The sequence below is a fragment of the Papaver somniferum genome, chromosome 6 (genome assembly GCF_003573695.1).
Source record: "Papaver somniferum cultivar HN1 chromosome 6, ASM357369v1, whole genome shotgun sequence".
Taxonomy (NCBI): Eukaryota; Viridiplantae; Streptophyta; class Magnoliopsida; order Ranunculales; family Papaveraceae; genus Papaver; species Papaver somniferum.
In genome coordinates, this window is record NC_039363.1 from 16,505,372 (window position 1) to 16,525,248 (window position 19,877).

The 19,877-nt window shown below is 36.0% G+C and overlaps 1 long non-coding RNA gene across 1 annotated transcript; it reads left to right on the forward strand.

The window, feature by feature from the left end:
• The first annotated feature begins 5,349 nt into the window (after positions 1-5,349).
• Positions 5,350-7,795, forward strand: LOC113285494. The gene is made up of 5 exons (XR_003328684.1): positions 5,350-5,574; positions 5,696-5,824; positions 6,913-7,000; positions 7,089-7,174; positions 7,568-7,795. It is a non-coding gene; the product is annotated as an uncharacterized LOC113285494 (long non-coding RNA).
• The last annotated feature ends 12,082 nt before the right edge of the window (positions 7,796-19,877 follow it).

Consider the following 19,877-nt stretch of genomic DNA (forward strand, 5'->3'; position numbering starts at 1 on the left):
TATTTATGTTTTAAAGAGTGAAGAGCTATAAGAATAAGAAGAATATATAAGTAAACCTGAACCTCGCACTTCACTTTCGTGTCCTTGTAAGTTATTGACTGAGAAAGTAATGGTACAACTCCAATTGTACGCACTTAAACCTTGGTATATGGCTTCTTCCGACAGAGAAATTGCAAATTTTTCAATGCTTCAATTATCATACTGTCCAAGCTATTAGATGTTTTTGAAGGGTACTCGCGTAGCAGATACGCTTGTAAAATGCGCAAATCATCATACTGTCCAAAGTAAACATTGGAGGCATGTTTGATACAGATCGAGGGGTCGACAAAAATTTCTCAAGTGATGCTACTGAGTTTGCCACAATTAACAAGTATGAGTATAATGATTGGGCACTCGTTTTATTTTCTAAGTTGTCACAACGCAACACCTTATTTTAAGAAGCAACCAGTAAGATTACAGAAACCAGACTATAATCCAAGCAACATTAACCATGGCTCATTGCGCTGACAAATTGTCCAACAACGGATGGTATTGCATCTGCTATAAAAGCCCTGCGCTTAACATAGTGCAACAAAGCAAACCAAGGTATAAAAAGGCCATAGAACAATAAACATGTATCCACGGGCAAGAACCATAGTACATCAGATAGGTGTGAGCTAAAATGTACTCGAACTGGTATTCCAGTGCAGATCTTCCAACATTGTACAAGCCTACATCTAGTGTTTTGGTAGTTGCAAATGTGCCAACCACCAATCCTATAATTTGAGAACCTGCAACAAGAAAACAAAGATCTTAGTACAACCAAAACAAGGAAAAACATAGAAGATTTAAAATGCAAACACTCATACTGCCATCCATTCCTCTGTTTCCACAATGACATAAAAATTTTCTTAGGTGAAGAATTAAAGGGTCAGATACATGAACCGAATAGTTAACTAGCATAACCTAAACCAGGTTCATCAAAATTACAACTTATGGGTGTGTCACTGTGTCCTTATGCAGATAAATACATAATTTTATGATTGGAATTACTCACTAAATCTGAAATGTTTTATGAATACAAAATGGCAATATCCTTGCAAGGAAAGGAGCAGTTTCCACAAATCCATCAGTTACACTTTGATTAAGAACAACCACGCTAGTTGTGCTCATGTCAAAAAATCCAGTGCCATCTACTTCATTCTCAGAGAAAAAAAAATTTTCCATTAGGATGGTTCACAACATATAACACATGGAAGCTGCAAATTTGCCCCAGGTCAAATGTAGAGATTGATATTGACCTTTACCTTTTAGTACCCCTCAGAAAAAGGCCCGAGTACACAATTTTAATCCATAAATAAAGGACAAGGATTCATATTTTCCTAAATTTTATACTACTTAAATGATAAGAACAAATAAGACATCAATATGCTACTAAGGCAGGTCATATAATTTAAGATCGGCATCTTATTCCTGTCTTGTTCATTTTATAGAGTTAAGTTAACTTTGCAATGAAAGGGTTATTGGCAAAACACTGATTTCCATATGAGACCCGGGAAACATCAAGCTATTCATTTTCGAAATAATAAAGCAGGCATACATACAGCTAGCATGCTAAGGAGAAGCTGTTCAATCCTCTTATGAAGAGCATGTGATTTTACTACAAGAAAACTATATCCAAGTAGTTAGTTAGATCTCCATGCTCTAGAACTAACTTCTCATAAAGTTCCAACTAACACCAGTCTTTGAAAGTATGTGATAGTAAATTAAAGAACGTTAAGATCATGTTGCTAACCCAAGGTTTCATCTTAAACATGGTTCCATTTCAAACATTTTTTTGACATTTCTTTTGTCTTGTGGTCTTGTTTGAGAACTCTAATATGAATGTCCTGTCACATTTCAAACATCTTTATTAATCTGAACCATATGCAGAAAGCTCATATCAAAAAATTTCAATTTTACACAAGCGCCTGGTAATCTGATATCCATTGAGAGTAAAGGATATCAAAATCATAAATCAGAGTGGAAATTAATCGAGATCCAGTTCACCGTGATCATCCTTCCATAGATTGTAACAGATTAACCGTGTAGCATGGTCACCCATCCCATATTCCCATTGAACTAAAATTAGAACAAAAACTATTCAAATTGTAAAAGAACAATAATGAAGCTCTGACTACTTCAGAGAAGTAATACTAAACGATTGCCAAATTTCCAATGCTAAAGAGAAGCTCAAGTTCACCTTCAAAAGAGTTGCCTCAAATCAACAGTTTAATATCTCTAGTATGAACAAAACGTTAAATGATCACACATTTTAATAACTTGATAAAATCAATTACAAAAGGGTTACCTCCGGGGGAAGAACGAAATCCTTGTATTTTTTTTGCAACAAGAGGAAGGTCTAAGTAATCTTATATTCAAATGCAGCACATCCATCTTGATTGCAATAACATAATTAAACGCATCAATGAAACTATGCTGAATATTGTCTCTAATGGACCCTGATACTTGTTCAGGAGATGTGTACCTATTTATAAAACCCAAGCAAATCTTAGTTAATCATTTGAACAAATACATAAAGGACATCAAGTTATCAGCATGCCAAAACATAAGCATGTTCATTATGGTCAAGCCAATTTTTTCTTCTTCTTCGCAGATGAGAAATTGCGAAACCCAGTGAAGGAAGTTCAGAAATAACAGTAAACTAAGGGACATGAACCAATAAGAAAACCTACAACATAAAAGTACATAAACCTATTTGTACTTAATTCAACATTTAGAAAATCCCCAGATAACAAGAAATGTTATCGAATGAACACAGATCTTCTTACCCAAAACCAATGTAAGATAACAGGGAACGAGATGAATTGATTTATCTTCGTTTTCTCCATCTTCAGAATCTTTGAAAAGGGTAGAACTTCATGAGAAAAAATTGAAAAAACAGTTGGGTTTTGGTTTAGGGTCGATCAAAAAGAAAATTGAAGGTTTTGGTTTAGGGTCGATCAAAAAGAAAATTTAAGGTTGATTAACCACTCAGAGAGGTGTCGTTTTTCTGATTTGATTGGAAAAATAATCGACTTGGTTATTGATATTATGGTGGTGAACAATGGAAGTGGTAAAGTTTTTTTCATGGGTTTTGTTCAAGGGTTTCAAGTTTGGAAAGAAAAGAAAAAAAGGGAGCAAAGAATGGAAAAATTCGGTTAGGTTTTCATTGGGAAAGAAATTTTAGTGAAATTTTGGGAGAAACAATGCGCAAAAATTTAGTTGTTCCCGCGCATGAAGCAATTTTTCCCTCCTTTATAAGTAGTGATCCATGTCACTTTTTCTGTTTGCATTTATATTCGTTGGATTGGAGACTCTGATTTTCTATTGGATGGATAAACACCATATGGATCACAATTGTTCTTTTGTGTTTAACTATTTTTTTTTCTTTTGAACATGAAATTTCAATTTGCTAAATGGCTTAAATTTATAATTTTTACATATCGATATATAAATAGCTCGGTAAATTATTATAGTAGATCGATTTGTTTTCCATACAAATGAATTAAAGTTAGTAACTTTATTGCACAACAAGTAACATCAAGTGAGATCTCCTGAGTGGGACGAATTCATTATATCTTGAGCACTTTCGGGATTAAGAAAAACCGTACACAATTTGATGTTAGATAAAGTAATGTGAACCTCTAAGCATTCAATAAAATTGATTAAGATAAAAGGAAATACAAATCATTAATCAGGTGATAGTTTGTGAAAAACTCGAGCATTAAAGATAGCCCGTTTGAGATATAGAAAGAAATTCGAAATCTCTGATTACAAAATAACTTACTTCATTTGAACATTAAGCGTCAAATCAATTTTGATGAGATAGAGCAAAGTCTGAAATCATGAATTAAATGAACACGGATAGAACTCTAAGCACCAAATGAGATCGGGTGACATCATCGTGAGAGACTGAAATCGGACGATGAATATCCCGTCGGACCCATAATTTAAAGTTGTGCCTTTTAAGTTGCTTTCTACCCCAGGATTCGTAGATGTACGGTTAACCACGGTGGAAGGTGAATGCGTCGATGTGTCTGAACGTAATTATGCTATTACTTTCACTAGATAATACCGAAACTCACTAATTATCCACTAGTTGAACCCAAATTCACTTAATTTCACTCCATCTATCAAAATCACCAGATCATACTCGATATCACTAGATCATGTTCACTATAAATGATCATCCACCTAATACCAGCTAGTTCAATCAAAATCACATACATTTATACATTTCAAGAATTTGTACCATCTCATTGGATTTACTTAAATATTTGTGGTAGATAATTCCAAGAAAAAAATGCATCTGGTACAGTCGATTGATGAATGGTGAAATCAATCAGGTGAGATTTAGGGATATAGTGTGAAATTGAAGGATAATAGGTAAAAATGATTGATATCAAGCGTTATTCAGCGGATTTAATGGTAACATGTGAAACTGGATAAAGTTGAATCTTTGGAATAGCTCGTAGGGTCTTATCTAAGTAAGCTTGGACAAAAAGGATTTTTCATTAAATTTGACAGATAATATTTTGATACCATTATTGGAGTGGATTTGGAAGTTTTAGTTTAAAGTGATATTCTTTGTGGAAAGATTTTTGGTACAACTTTTTCTTGTAAACCACCAACTGAAATTGCGAAATAGATACATAAATCATCATTTTACAATACTACTAAAAGTTAAATTAAAATTAATACAAACTAAAAATATACAGTAGACGGACACATAATATCAAGTTAGCATCAGAGACTCCCATATTTCTTTTATTTGTCTTTTATTTCCACATACGTGTTCTATTATGTATTTTAATGATGTATATGTGATGTTTTAATATCAACGAAACCGAGAAAATTAGCTCTTTCTTAAAAAAATAATAATAATAAAAAAAGTGTAACAATTATTCAGTAAAGATACAATTATTTTCTTGAAAAGATTGAAGAACCGCCTAGCTCGTCATAATGCAAATGTTAAAATTGCCAGTTTTTATTTCATTGAATAAGTCTTGCTATTCAAAAGGATGTCGGAGCGCAGCTTGTTACTAGACTCCCAACAATGGCTTTGCAAGAATCTCTCCTTATTATCAATTAAATAATAATTTACATTCAAAAAAAAAAAATTCAGTTAGCAGCTATTTACTTCGTACTTGCTTGGCCGTCGGAATAACCTGAGATGAACGGTTTAGATTATGGATGAAAAAGTCAAATCACCGTGACCTGAAGTGGCAGATTTTTATTTCTCAAACATCAAAAAGTTGATGCTTTAAGTTGCATCGAAACTTCAAAACCTTATACAACCCTATGTATTCCTTTCTCTTTCTCTCCGCCTCCACTTCCCTTCGTCTGTAGATCTGCCTCCGTCTTTCACAAAGAGATGAGAACACCCCCGCCTCTTGTTAATATTGAAGATGCAGAACCTCGTGAAAACCCTAAAATGCAAAACCATTTCATTTTTCAAATCCAAGAACCCCCATCTTTTCCACCATGAATCCAAAACCACAGAAACTCCAATCAATCATACACAATCCCTAATCGAAGTGATGAAAATGATGAGTAAGTATCAATATTTGATTTATTTGTCAATGAAACTTGATTTTTCATGTACGATTTGATTTGCTATGAGAGATTTTTTGTTTTGTTTTTTAATCTAGACCTTTTTTTCTATATTGTGCAGGTGTACCTGAAGCACATCATTCCCCTTTTGTGTTTCCAGTTAACTGGGAAGAGTAGAAAATGCGGGCCGATGATATTACACCGGAAAAAGATAAACATGAACTATACCCTCTTTAGTATACGGACTGAAGTATGTATTTTCTTTCTTGTTTGTTACCCGTTTCTCTGTTTTCACTTTTTAGTGTTTTTTGTTGTTGTTATTATTATGATTATTCTGTATTATTTAATTTTTTTCAACCAATTTAACAAAGGAAATTTGGTAATGGGGCTTAATTTCCATTTTGTTGGCATATTACCATGATTAATAGATGTTAAACACGAGTGTTTCCTCATATCAATGTGGCTGTAATCAAAGATATGTTTAATTATGTATTGACATTGCCATACTTGAATAATGTTAAGAGCAAAATTGAGACAAAAACACCTAAAGAGAAAACCAATATGAATTATGAAAAAAGAAATATGTGATAATGTCCATACCTCTAAAATCACTTTTTGTTGGAGCAAAAGTCTCTTTAACAATCTAGGGTTAGTTTGGGTTCTACTTGTGTCATAAATCCCGTTGGCCTTTCTGCTCTTGCAAGTAGCTAGGAGTGATCAGATAGACATACATACGCCTCCATCTTATCTCTTTTCATGCTCTACTTTGAGTTAGTCGTATTCAAACTGTAGTTTCATCCTTTGATGTTTGTGTGCAAGCTTAAGATTTAGCTTTTCTGATTTTAATGACCATTCATGTTCTACTTTGAGATAGTTTTGTTCGTCTTATGAAATTACGTTTGTATCGGTTGTTCATTCTTGTGTGCGGGCTTAAGATGAATGAACAAAGGTGTAGAAGGCTACTGTGTACATGTTATTTTGGTCCAAGTTTGAGCATGAAACACTGATACAACATGTGCTTGCAAGTGTTAAGATACAACATTTTTTGCAAATACTGATTGCACTCCAATAGTTCAACATTCTGGGCAAGTTCTTAGTTTGCCTAGTACAACGTCAGGCATTAATTGTGGGTTAATTTGATCCCTTGTTGTTTATTACCATTGTTTTCCAAATTTCTCATGTGTTCACATATGATCCAGCTTACACATTCGCTGCTTTGTATGTTTAAGCCAATATACAATATTACTGCAGTTAGAGTTAGGGTCTGATTCTTGTCTTGAATTTCTGCCGGATATCTTGTTATCCCACACTTAACTTGAGCTCTTTGTTTTTATGTAGTACCTATGATGATTGTGCTATAATTATGTTTGGCGTTACTTCCCGTGTGGTGTAGGATAATGTCTCGATGGCACAGGAATATCTGCAGGTTTGTTTCATCTATTATCAACCGCTTGTTTAGTTTGAAGACGTAATGCACTTGTGGAAGATCTTTAAATATGTGAATGTATATACAGGGACTGTCAGATGGGTAAAGGATGCTCATGCATATGATAGACCAATGGGAATGGACTCTTGCACCTAGTGTGTCTCCTTCTCCCAGGTATTGCTTTTTGTAACTAACTTTGACTTGTTTTGTTTCAGAAGAAAAAAGCTAAAAAATATGGAGATTGAAGATAAGGTGTTTCAATTTTTGTCTCCTACTTGTGTCATTTTTTTTTTTTGCTTAAAAAAGATATGATAAGTACCTTTTTTTTCCATTTATGTTGCATGTTTCCTTTGTATCCAAATTGCAGTATTCACATCTCCAGGCTCCCCTTTCTAGTCACTGCAAAATTAGAATTTCATGTAACAATCTCTTATTTTTCTTAATGAATGTTCTCGTGGTAAAATCTCTAATTTAAGACATATTATTCTTATAAAAGATCGTAAGGTTCTCTTTGCAACATTCCATCCAGATGATTGAATTTCTTCCCTTTCCCTCTTTCTCTTGCAGGTGCTTATTTAGAAGCTACACAGAGACGCAGAGAAAATTGTGCTCAGATGGGGAAGACTTGGAAAGGGGATGGTTTGGTGGTTAATCGTCTTCGGAGATCCAACAGTGGTGTTGAATATATGTTCCATGTTTTTACTTAATTAACTACCTCTATGCATTTTCTCTGGAAATGTAATAACAATAATTTTTCATTAATAAATAAAGAGTATCTGAGAATTTTTGAGTAAACAGATTCATTGGTATCAGTGATTACCATAGATTCTACTTTGCTACACTTGATACCAATTTGCGACCAATGGGTTCTTAAAGTCTTGTCATACGGCCTAAAGACACCAATAACAGTCACAGTTTGCTAGTTTTCATATGTCCAAAATGTAACCTACAGCTACATGTAAAACATTTGATGCGTCTTTATGAAGCTTTTGGTCATGTCGCTTTTGATTCCGTGTGACTATAGCTTATGAATTAGCCATGTTAAATTATTTTTTTTGCGTGTCTGAATGATAGGGATGACCATGGTTCTATAGATTTAGTGTAGCTATAAGTCATGAATTAGCCATGCTGAAACTCTTTTTGCATGTCTAAATAATAGATGTAGCCATGGTTAAATAAATCCATGTGGCTTTAGGATAAACAATGGTCACATCGAAATCATATATCATATCTTAAGAAAGTCTATTGCCATGGTGTTACAATTTGAATGTGACTGTAGGTCACGAATTAGCCATGATAAAATGATTTTTGCGTGTCTGATTGTCAGCAAAGGTCATGGTTCAAATAAATCCATGTAGCATTAAAGTAAGTAGTAGCCACATCAAACATAAATTGTGCGGCTATAAGGAACTTAAGGTCATGGTTGTAGAAAAAATGCTTAACTACTTAAAAAAATCAGGGTACCATATAGACACGGTCACATGGATATGGCCATGGTAAATCATGTGCAATAGTCATTTAAAGTTTATGTAGCCATAAAGGTACCCTTTTGTCATGCAACCTAATGCCACATTTTTGGAGTGAAAAAAATTCATGGCCAAAAGCCTATGGATACAGTGATTAAGTGTGGCCTACGTGAGGATTTGTACTAGTGAAGTATGGGGCCAACCACAACTCATGTGCGTGTGGCGGGTTTAAGGCGACCTGATTGGTCGACGGGAAACAGGGCCGGTCGGGCAACATGGGGTGTGGCCACTTTCAAGTGGCGCCGGCTGGCCTATGACATGGTCACACCTCCCTTTGTTGCTTCTCCAATTCCGCAGATCCTTTTATTCCTTGTTTTATGATTTTAGGTAGGATTTTGCACCTACTAATACATGATGGATTAATTTCCTAGTTTGCCTAAGCTTAGTTTCGACCAACGGGGTCTAATATACTCCGCAGGGCGCAAAACCCTAATTTTTGCAAATCAGGTTTATATTTGAATCTTGTGAATTATCACAAAATTGATTTGAATTATGTGTGTTGATACAGAGTTCTTTAAGTTTATTGTCAGAGAGCAGTATGCTTTCCGATTGATTACTTTTATGCAAGGACCTTAACCTTAATACTTGGAAATTCGTGCTACTCTTCTGCGAGTGGATACAAACTGTCATGCCATATCAATATTAAAGGTTCGGCCGGGGAACATAGTCTTAGAGCATTGCTCGGTCGAACTCGCCTGCGTTGCTATCTCAAACATGTTTGTCAATGTTAGTGATCAAAACTATAAGTCTTGATTTATAGTCTATTCTAGCTAAGTTAGGATAGAAAGTGTAGTTGAGCTCAAGGACTTCATGGAGATTCATCATACAAGAAGAAGAACTACTCAAGGAACCGGTGGAACTTCTCGATAAAAAGGTATGTGAAGACTTGAACTTATATGTGACTCAAAAGTCTATCTAATCTATCTCTTACTCTTTGAGACAAGAAGTCGTATGCTATATATATAGACTTGGATTATACACATTTGGTATTTTGAGTCGCGTATACCTCGCCTATCTATATATCGAAATATGTGTTGGTAAGTGTTTCGCTTCGATCAAGTTTATCTTTACCTAGTGACGAAAGTCATGATATGTTTCAATCACTTTGAAAATTGCTTTGACGAGAAATGGTTTGTGAATAACAGCTATATAACGTCCTCTAAGAATGTTTCAATGATTGAAATGAGAGGTTAGATTACATAACCAATGGTAGAAATAAACATTGTTTTGGTAACACATTTATGTAGAAGTCCTATTCCTTGAACCAAAGTTTACGAACTTTGTTGATCAAGAGAACCGGAAGAATAACTTGTTACCAAGTCCACGAACTCAGTCCGCGAACTTCCGAACTTCTCATCCCGAGAAATTCTGCTGGAGTTGACAAACTAGACTAGTCCGCGAACCCAGTCCACGAACCAGCGGAAGGTCTTTGCCGATATTTTCTGCTGGAGTTTGTAAACTCTACCGGTTGCTTAGTCCGCGAACCTAGTATGCGAACTTGAGAAAGGTTATATATCTGAAGATGATTTGTGAACTTAATCTTAAAAATACTAAGGAATGCAGTATGCAAACCGTGGCTATAAAAGTTCATGAACCAATTCAAGTGAATCAAATTATCTTTGCTTCAATTGTGTCTTGTGTAGTACATAAGGTTTCCTTGCAATTGAACAACTCTATAACTAGTTCATTTGAAGTCATTTGAACTAGTTATGGTGAAGAAGAATATGGTTGATATGAAATTCTCATATAGCTAACCTTTTCGTTAACTATTATTGAACCAGCAAGTGCATACGTTTGGGCACGGTTAACAAACCTAGAAGTGTGCATTATCAAGTGTGTGTAACAACCTAAGTTTTCAATCTAACGGTTGAGAAATATTAACTTGAATCTAAATCAGGTTTTCATCTAACGGTGGATATTGTTTGCTTGGTGACCAAGGAAAAACCTTGATTTGAAAGACTATATAAAGGAGACATCTAGTATTGTGCAAAACTAATCCCCACACCTTAAGTATGATACTAGTTTGCATACTAGAGTCGATTCTCCTTTAACCTATGGTTTTCTTTTCTCAAACCGGGTTGACGACTTAAAGACTTCATTGGGATTGTGAAGCCAGACCGATACTACTTTTATCGTAGTTGTGCGATCTGATCTTGCATCTTCTATCGTACGAGTACAATCAGATTGATTGGCTTGAGATTGATATCTCCGATAGGCAAGATATAAAAAGTAATCACAAACGTCGTCGTCTCATCGTTTGTGATTCTGCAACATCTTGTTTCGCTACCATATGATTAAGATTGTTGTGAGGTGATTGATTAATCTAGGCTATTTTTCGGAAATATAAGACCGGATTATCAACTGGTTCTTGTTCACCTTGATTATAATTAAAAGATGGAACAAGACCTTTAGGGTTTATCTGTGGGAGACAGATTGATCCTTTGATAGACTTGTCTGTGTGAGACAAATTTGTTTATTGTCAAAACCTACGATTTTGGATCGTAGCAACTCTTAGTTGTGGGTGAAATCAGCTAAGGGAATCAAGTGCGCGGTATCCTGTTGGGATCAGAGGCCTAAGAGCATAACTGTATCTTGGATCAGTGAGAGATTGATTAGAGTTAAACTACAGTCTAGTCCTAAGTTAGCTTGAAGTAGGCTAGTGTCTGTAACGGCTTAGTACAGTGTGTGATCAATCTGGACTAGGTCCCGGGGTTTTTCTGCATTTGCGGTTTCCTGGTTAACAAAATTTCTGGTGTTTGTGTTATTTCAGTTTCCACATTATATTTTTTTATCTTTATAATTGAAATAATACAGGTTGTGTGTTAGATCATCAATTAGAGTAATCCAACCTTTGGTTGTTGATTGTCATTGATTGATCCTTGGATATTGGTCTTTGGTACCATCCAAGTTATTCCTTGTATTTGATTAGAACTCACAGTTCCTGCTTGAGTAAATCAAATCAAGAGAGAGATATAAACTCGTTAATATACTTTTATTTGATTGAGTCTTGTTGATTCTCCTAAAAGTATATTCGAGTTAGTCCATACAGATTGCTAAGTGAAATATTGGGTGGTGTTGTTATACCCCCGCTTTTTCAATTGGTATAAAAGTAGGAAAACACGTTAAAGACCTTACAAGTCTGTGTTTGTAGCGATCTGACTCTATGGGCAGAGGTTCTATCTCTATTAACGTACCACCAGTCTTCGATGGCTCTAATTACTTATGGTGGAAAATTGCTATGCGATCTTTTCTCCAAGCACGTGATTTTTAATCATGGGTATATGTTGTTAATGGCTATGTTGCTCCCTTTGTCGAAGATGGAGATGTAAACGTTCCCAAGAATATTGGTGAGTACAGTCCTGCCGAAATACTTGATGCAAAGAAAAATTCCGACGGTTTGAATGCAATCATACATGCCATTAACCCAAATCTTCAGCATCATGTGTCAAATTGCACAAGGTCTAAAGACGCTTGGGATATCTTAAAAACCGTATTTGAAGGTAACTCCAGTGAAAAGGAAGCTAGACTTCAAAATATTAATTCCGATTGGGAGAACCTTCATATGGTAGATGAAGATACATTTGATGAGTTTAATCACAGAGTGTCTGAAATTGTTAATGCTTCTTTTGCATTCGGTAAGACTATTCCTGAAAAGGACGTTGTGATAAAAATTCTCAGATCGCTTCCATCTAGATACGAGTCTAAGAATCATTCCATCGTTGAGGGAAATAACCTTGATAATCTTTCCAGAAATACATTGGTTGGAAAGCTAAAGATCTTTGATCATGATCAAACATCCAAAATCGGAAAGGATGTTGCCTTTAAAGCACAGAAGAACACTAAAGTACTTGATAAAGGTAAAAGTGTTTATGTCTCTGAGGATGATCGGTCTGAGGATGATTTTTCAGATGAAGATCTTGACAAATCAGTCTCCTTGATCACAAGACAGTTTAGGGATCTTCTATTGAAGAGAAGTAAACGGTTTTCAAGAGACAAACATAGGTCAACAGATAAACCTCACAATCGCGATCCTCCTAAAAACGGGGATGCTGACGAGGATGATGACGAGGATATGCCACCGTGCTTTAAGTGTAAAGGTTCTGGTCATTTTTCAAACGAGTGCCCAAATCGTAGAAAATACACTGGGAACAAAGGTCTTGCTGTAACACTTGATGAGATGTCTGAGATCTATGATTCTGATGAAGACAGGAAATCAAGTGTCGGTCTTCTATGTGAAAAGATTGATTTTGATAGTTGTAGCAATACATATATCAACCTTGATGGTTTCGGTGAAGAGGAGAACCCAATCAAGCTGGAAGAATCAATTGACCCATCCTTTGGAAACTCTGGTTGTAATGTTTCAGGATCTACTATGTGTCTAGCTGCGTTCACACCACAGATGCCTGAATACTATCCAAGTTTGACGTGCTCGTTTTGTTCTCAGAAAGGTCATGAACTATCAAGATGTTACAAGTACAAACATAATGTGAGGCACACCAAAAAACTTCAACGAAGAACAAATCGATTTCCAAGGAAGCTTAAACTTGCTCAGAAGACTGCAGAGGTATGTAGGATTTTATCTTCGTCTAAGAAGTTGGTTTCCAAAGACAAAATATGACCATTAAAAAAGAAGGTATGGTCAAATTGCTTTGATAGACAAAAGTCTGAGGGTTCCTCTCTAGAAGAAAAAGGTGGACAAATTGTTGTTCACCACAACAAAAATTGATTGTGTTGTTTGACAAATCTTTTCTCATGTCCCTGATTAAAAGAGATAAGATTGTGTACTTCTCAGGCTTTAGGAAAAGTTTTTTGATTTGTTTTTCCTGTCTATTAAATAAAGTAAAGGGTTATTATCAACAATTCTACTCTTTATAGGGTTTAGAGTTGGGCGTCCACGAACCTATTTAAAGGTTGCGAACCCTACATTCCCTTTTCCTCTCTGATATCCTTTATATCTTAACACTGCTTGATGAGATTGTGAATTCCACTCACAAAAACCAGTTGTTTATAACTGTCCTCCAAGCATCATGTCTTTGGATGGAAAAGATGTCAATATGATTGTTAAGCCATCAATCAAGGAAAAAGAAAAATCTCCAGTAACTCCTTCCTTGAAAAGAAAGAGGAGGAATACAAGAAAGCCAAGGGATGTCCCTTCTAACTCTCAGAAGTTTTCCGATGTTCTTGATGAGCTGAAGGAAGTAAGAAAGGATATTAGTGAAATAAAGGCTTGCGTTTTAAGATCTTTGGAAATTCAGAAGGCCCTGGTTCGACATCATCAGCCAAGACGTTTCGTTAGTATTGACTCCTTCCTCCATGAACCTTATATTCCAATTGTTGTTGACGACAAGGAGTTCGGGAATGATAAGGAATTTCTCAAAGATATTGTTGCCTAGTATGTCTTCTTTTTGATTTAGTTGGAAGAATAACTAGTGCTTGAATATCAATGATTGTGACCACACATAGCTATTATTTTTCATCTTCTTGTTCTTTTTTAGGTTTATTGGTTTAAATTCTAAAAATATATGGAGGATGATGTTTTTGCTGTATTTATATTTATGATTTGTTATATTGCAATTTGCTATGGGATATGTATGTTTGCGTCCGTGAACTTGAAGGTCCCATATATTGTCAAAAGTAAAGTTGTTCATGAGTTGGCATTCACGTATTGGTAAAAGAATGAATAGACCTTTGACAAATACAAAGTTAAGCCTATATTGTCAATTCTTTGATGGAAGATAGGTTAAAATCTTTTATTTTCAAGGATTATGTCTATTAATATCGTTATGGAAATAGTGAATGAAGATAGAATGAATCCTTGAGTATTCCGTAGTATTGATCATCCCTGATCCATATTTTATGTATTACTGTGAGGCTCCATAATGTGTCTATGTTGAGCACGATACAACCAAGTTGATTAATTTTTGATTAGCTTTGTTGGTTGTTCCGTAAAGTACTTTATGTTGAGCATTTTTGAACTAAGTTAATCATCTTCTCTGGTTATTTAGTTATTGCTCCATAAGTCTTTTTATTTTGAGCAAAACAATTGACAATTGAATTTATTACTTTTGTAATTAGTTTGGTTGTGTATTCCAATTAGATTAATTATGGGTTTTCTTGTAATTAAGCTAGTTGAGTATCTTCATACTCCGTAAGAATCCTCTTATTTTGAGTATATGAACGACTATCCTATTCATTTTCTAATGTTTATGTTAGTCGTATGCTCCGTAGTTCTCTTATGTCGAGCATAATCAATTAAGTTGATCACTTTTTGTGTTTAAATTGATTGAGTATTCCGATTAAATTAAACATGGGTTTACTTGTGATTAATTTGATTGAGTTTTGGATATAGAAAATCATGCTCATGGTTTTTGGTGTCCAATAAAATCCTTCTTTTCTTTCGAAATTAAGGCCGCTCTTGTTATTCTTTCGGGAATGACATCAAATGGGGGAGAGTTCTTTTGAACTTGTGCTTAATGGTAATATCTTGAGGGGAGCGCGGATGTGGAATAGTAGAGGGGTTATCTTGTATCTTTAAACTCCTTGATGAAAGCTATTATATTCGGCTATATGATTGCATCTAAATTAGATGGTATGTATTTTTCTTTTAGTCATGTAATATCTCTTACGGAAATTTCATTATGATCCCGTTCTTGTGCCTTTGCCAATTTTATTGACAAAAAAGAGGAGAATTAATATGTAGTTCACACTACAAATACATATGGTTTTAGGATTATTGTGTAAGGGGGAGTGGTTTCCATGTGAGATGGAGTATTGAATAAGGGGGACTGATACATATCACCATAGTATTATTGTTGAAGTTGTGATACAATTGAACTTTGACATTGTATAACAATGATCGAGAACGATGCTTTCTCATTGTTATAGCTACGGATCTTCAACAACGGTGATTCTAAACTTACAACCTTTGGGATCAATGGAGTACTTGGAAGTGACGAATATTTCGAGGAATGTTGAAGATTAGACATGTGGAATAGGAGCTACTAAAGTTTCTTTATCTTTTTTGTATTCCATATGTATTGATATTTTTGTCACTAAAATTGACAAAAGGGGAGATTGTTAGAGCATTGCTCGATCGAACTCGCATGCTTTGCTATCTCAAGCATGTTTGTCAATGTTAGTGATCAAAACTATAAGTATTGATTTCTTGTCTATTATAGCTAAGTCTCGGACAAGGATAAAAAGTGTAGTTGAGCTCAAGGACTTCATGCAGATTCATCATACAAGAAGAAGAACTACTCAAGGAACCGGTTGAACTTCTCGACAAAAAGGTATGTGAAGACTTGAATTTATCTGTCACTCAAAAGTCTATCTACTATATCTCCTACTCTTTGAGACAAGAATTCATATGCTATATATATAGACTTGGATTATACACATTTGTTATTTTGAGCCGAGTATACCTCGCCTATCTATATCTCGAAATATGTGTTGGTAAGTGTTTCGCTTCGATCAAGTTTATCTTTACCTAGTGACGAAAGTCATGATATGTTTCAATCACTTTGAAAATTACTTTGACGAGAAATGGTTTGTGAATAACAATTATATAACGTCCTCTAAGAATGTTTAAATGATTGAAATGAGAGTTTAGATTACATAACCAATGGTGGACATAAACATTGTTGTGGAAACACATTTATGTATAAGTCCTATTCCTTGAACCAAAGTTTGCGAACTTTGTTGATCAAGAGAAACCGGAAGAATATCTTTTTTCCAAGTCCGCGAACTCAGTCCGCGAACTTCCGAAGTTCTCATCCCGAGAAATTCAGCTGGAGTTGACAAACTAGACTAGTCCGCGAACCCAGTCCGCGAACCGGCGGAAGGTCTTTGCCGAGATTTTCTGCTGGAGTTTGTAAAGTCTACCGGTTGCTTAAGTCCGCGAACCTAGTCTGCGAAATTGAGAAAGGTTATATATCTGAAGATGATTTCTGAACTTAATCTTTAAAAGACTAAGGAATGCAGTATGCAAACCGTGGCTATAAAAGTTCATGAACCGATTCAAGTGAATCAAATCATCTTTTCTTCAATTGTGTCTTGTGTAGTACATAAGATTTCTTGCAATTGAACAACTATCTAACTAGTTCATTTGAAGTCATTTGAACTAGTTATGGTGAAGAAGAACATGGTTGATATGAAATGCTCATATGGTTAACCTTTTGGTTAACTATTATTGAACAAGCAAGTGCATACGTTTGGGTACGGTTAACAAACCTAGAAGTTTGCATTGTCAAGTGTGTGTAATAAGCTAAGTTTTCGATCTAACGGTTAAGAAATATTAGCTTGAATCTAAATCAGGTTTTCATCTAACGGTGGATATTGTTTGCTTTGTGACCAAGGAAAAAACCCTTATTTGAAAGACTATATAAAGGAGACATCTAGTATTGTGCAAAACTAATCCCCAAACCTTACGTGTGATACTAGTTTGCATACTAGAGTCGATTCTCCTTTAACCTCTGGTTTTATTTTCTCAAACCGGGTTAACGACTTAAAGACTTCATTGGGATTGTGAAGCCAGACCGATATTACTTTTATCGTAGTTGTGTGATCTGATCTTGCATCTTCTATCGTACGAATACAATCAAATTGATTGTCTTGAGATTGATCTCTCATAGGCAAGATATAAAAAGTAATCACAAACGTCTTTCTCTCATCGTTTGTGATTCCGCAACATCTTGTTTCGCTACCATATGATTAATATTGTTGTGAGGAGATTAATTAATCTAGGATGTTCTTCGGGAATATAAGACCGGATTATCAATTTGTTCCTGTTCACCTTGATTATTATCAAAAGACGAAACAAAACCTTTAGGGTTTATCTGTGGGAGACAGATTGATCCTTTGATAGACTTGTCTGTGTGAGACAGATTCGTTTATTGTCAAAGCCTGCGATTTTGGATCGTAGCAACTCTTAGTTGTGGGTGAGATCAGCTAAGGGAATCAAGTGCGCAGTATCCTGCTGGAATCAGAGGCGTAAGAGCATAACTGTACCTTGGATCAGTGGGATATTGATTTAGGGTCAACTACAGTCCAGTCCGAAGTTAGCTTGAAGTAGGATAGTTTCTGTAGCGGCTTAATACAATGTGTGTTCAATCTGGACTAGGTCCCGGGGTTTTTCTGCATTTGCGGTTTCGTCGTTAACAAAATTTCTAGTGCCTGTGTTATTTCAATTTCCGCATTATTTTGTTTTATCTTTATAATTAAAATAATACAGGTTGTGCATTAGATAATCAATTAGAGTAATCCAACCTTTGGTTGTTGATCGTCATTGATTGATCCTTGGATATTGTTCTTTGGTACCATCCAAGTTATTCCTTGTATTTGATTAGAACTCGCAGTTCCTGCTTGAGTAAATCAAATCAAGAGAGAGATATAAACTCGTTAATATACTTTTAATTGATTGAGTCTTGGTAATTCTCTTAAAAGTGTATTCGAGTTAGTCCATACAGATTGCTAAGTGAAATATTGGGTGGTGTTGTTAGACCCCCGCTTTTTCACATAGCACAGAAAGCATTAAAAGAAACTTGTATTAATTGAATAATATAGGAAGGGTGCCAAAATTTACAGAATATTTGGGATTGTTGCTACATGCACCATTCTGGATAAATTTCATGTGAATATATTGACTTGCTCAATAAATGCGCCAGTGAAGAGGTTGGACACTCATCACTTTTCATGGCTCCATTTCTTTGCAGAATGACGACACGAGTTTTTACAATTTTAACCCTGAACTAAAAACCACCATCAACATTAAGTCCCTTGCTTAGCACGTTACAGTGGCATTGTTGCAGGGTAAGCATGAAATGGTGACAGACGAGGATAAAAACCGAAAGGACAAGGCATAAGGAGATTACCAGGAAAATTTAATTGGCCTTTGGTAACAGACCCGAGCAGCCGGTGATCTTGTACTGGCGTGCTATTCGGCCAGGAAGCTTTGGCGTTAGGGAGCTTTGGAGCCGGTTTGGCCACGGAAATCTGCATCACGGAGCATTGGCGCTGTCTTGGACGTAGAGCTTTGCTTCCTGGAGCGTTGGCGTTGATTTGGGCATGACTGAATCCAAAGAGGATTCCTTCTCCTACCCAAACTCCCAAGGCTCCGTGCATATATAAAGGGCGTCGCACATCCTTTTGTTCTTGCTTCGTTGGCTTTGCTTTTACGGTGGCGAGCTTCTTTCCGTCAGCAACCCAGGTGAGTCAATCATCCCAGATAAATAAGTATCTAATCAGCTGATATCCCGTATCTAGAGCCTTCATGTACGACAGGTAAAGAGTTTTTCTTTTCAGGTTTCATCAGTTTGTGTGATATAAAAGAGCACTTCGAGCTTTTCTTTTCATATCGATCACCATAGGATTGCGCTTATCCTCTTTTACGTATTTCTTCATATCTTCTTTCAGTTTTCCTTTTGTCTCCTTTCATCACGTAGGTCATTGATGTAGACATAATGTTTTCCTGCAGTATATGATGGGAACTCCTGATGATTATTCTTCCAATTCTTCGGAGAAAAGTTTTGAAGTTGATAAACCCAAGGTTTTTTCATCTGAGGAGGTATTAAACAAAATAGATCCTTTGTTCCGTGAGGCCGGTCAGATTATACAAGGTAACTCTCGCTCATCTACGCATTGTTCGTGGGCGTGCTCAAGCTTTCACGGATTCGGTTGACATGGAGGAAACGTGGAGACGTGATGAAGCATCCCAGCACGTTAAGACGTCTCAGTGTGATGAAGCATCTCAGCGTCCCAGTGCCAGGTATTAAAGGTTCGTTGCTCGACTGAAATAGCGAAGGGTCGAGCCTAAGAAACCTCCAGGCGGAAACAAGTTTAATTACCATGTTCATAACGGTATCGTAATCCTTGATTCTGATGTTGACGAACCAGAGTATCCTCAAGAGGCTGTTAGAGAAGTTTCTGAAAAGGATGCCGGCGCGGCTCACGAGAAAGAGACTGAAATGGCTTCTGGAGAGGATGCCGAAACTACTGCTGGAGAGGATGCTGAGGCAGCCGCTAAAGAGTGATTTGGAGAGGGCACCGAAACTGATGCTGAAACGGCTTCTGGAGGGGATGTCTGCTGCAGGAGAGGGTGCTGAAGCAGGTGCTTCAGAGAACTCTAGTGGAGGCGCCGCTGACCTTGGCGTTGATATTGACAACTAGTTTTCCCATTTCATTATATGCTTACGTAGAAGAACGATATTTTCGTAGCTTGTAGATGTTTTGATACTTCGGTTTTTTATTTTTTGTTGATGTGACTGAAGCCATGCTTCACCGAGTAATATTCTTTTATTCATGCTGCCCTGATAATTTGGATGAATGAACAAAATCTCCCACAAGAATTCCAAAAC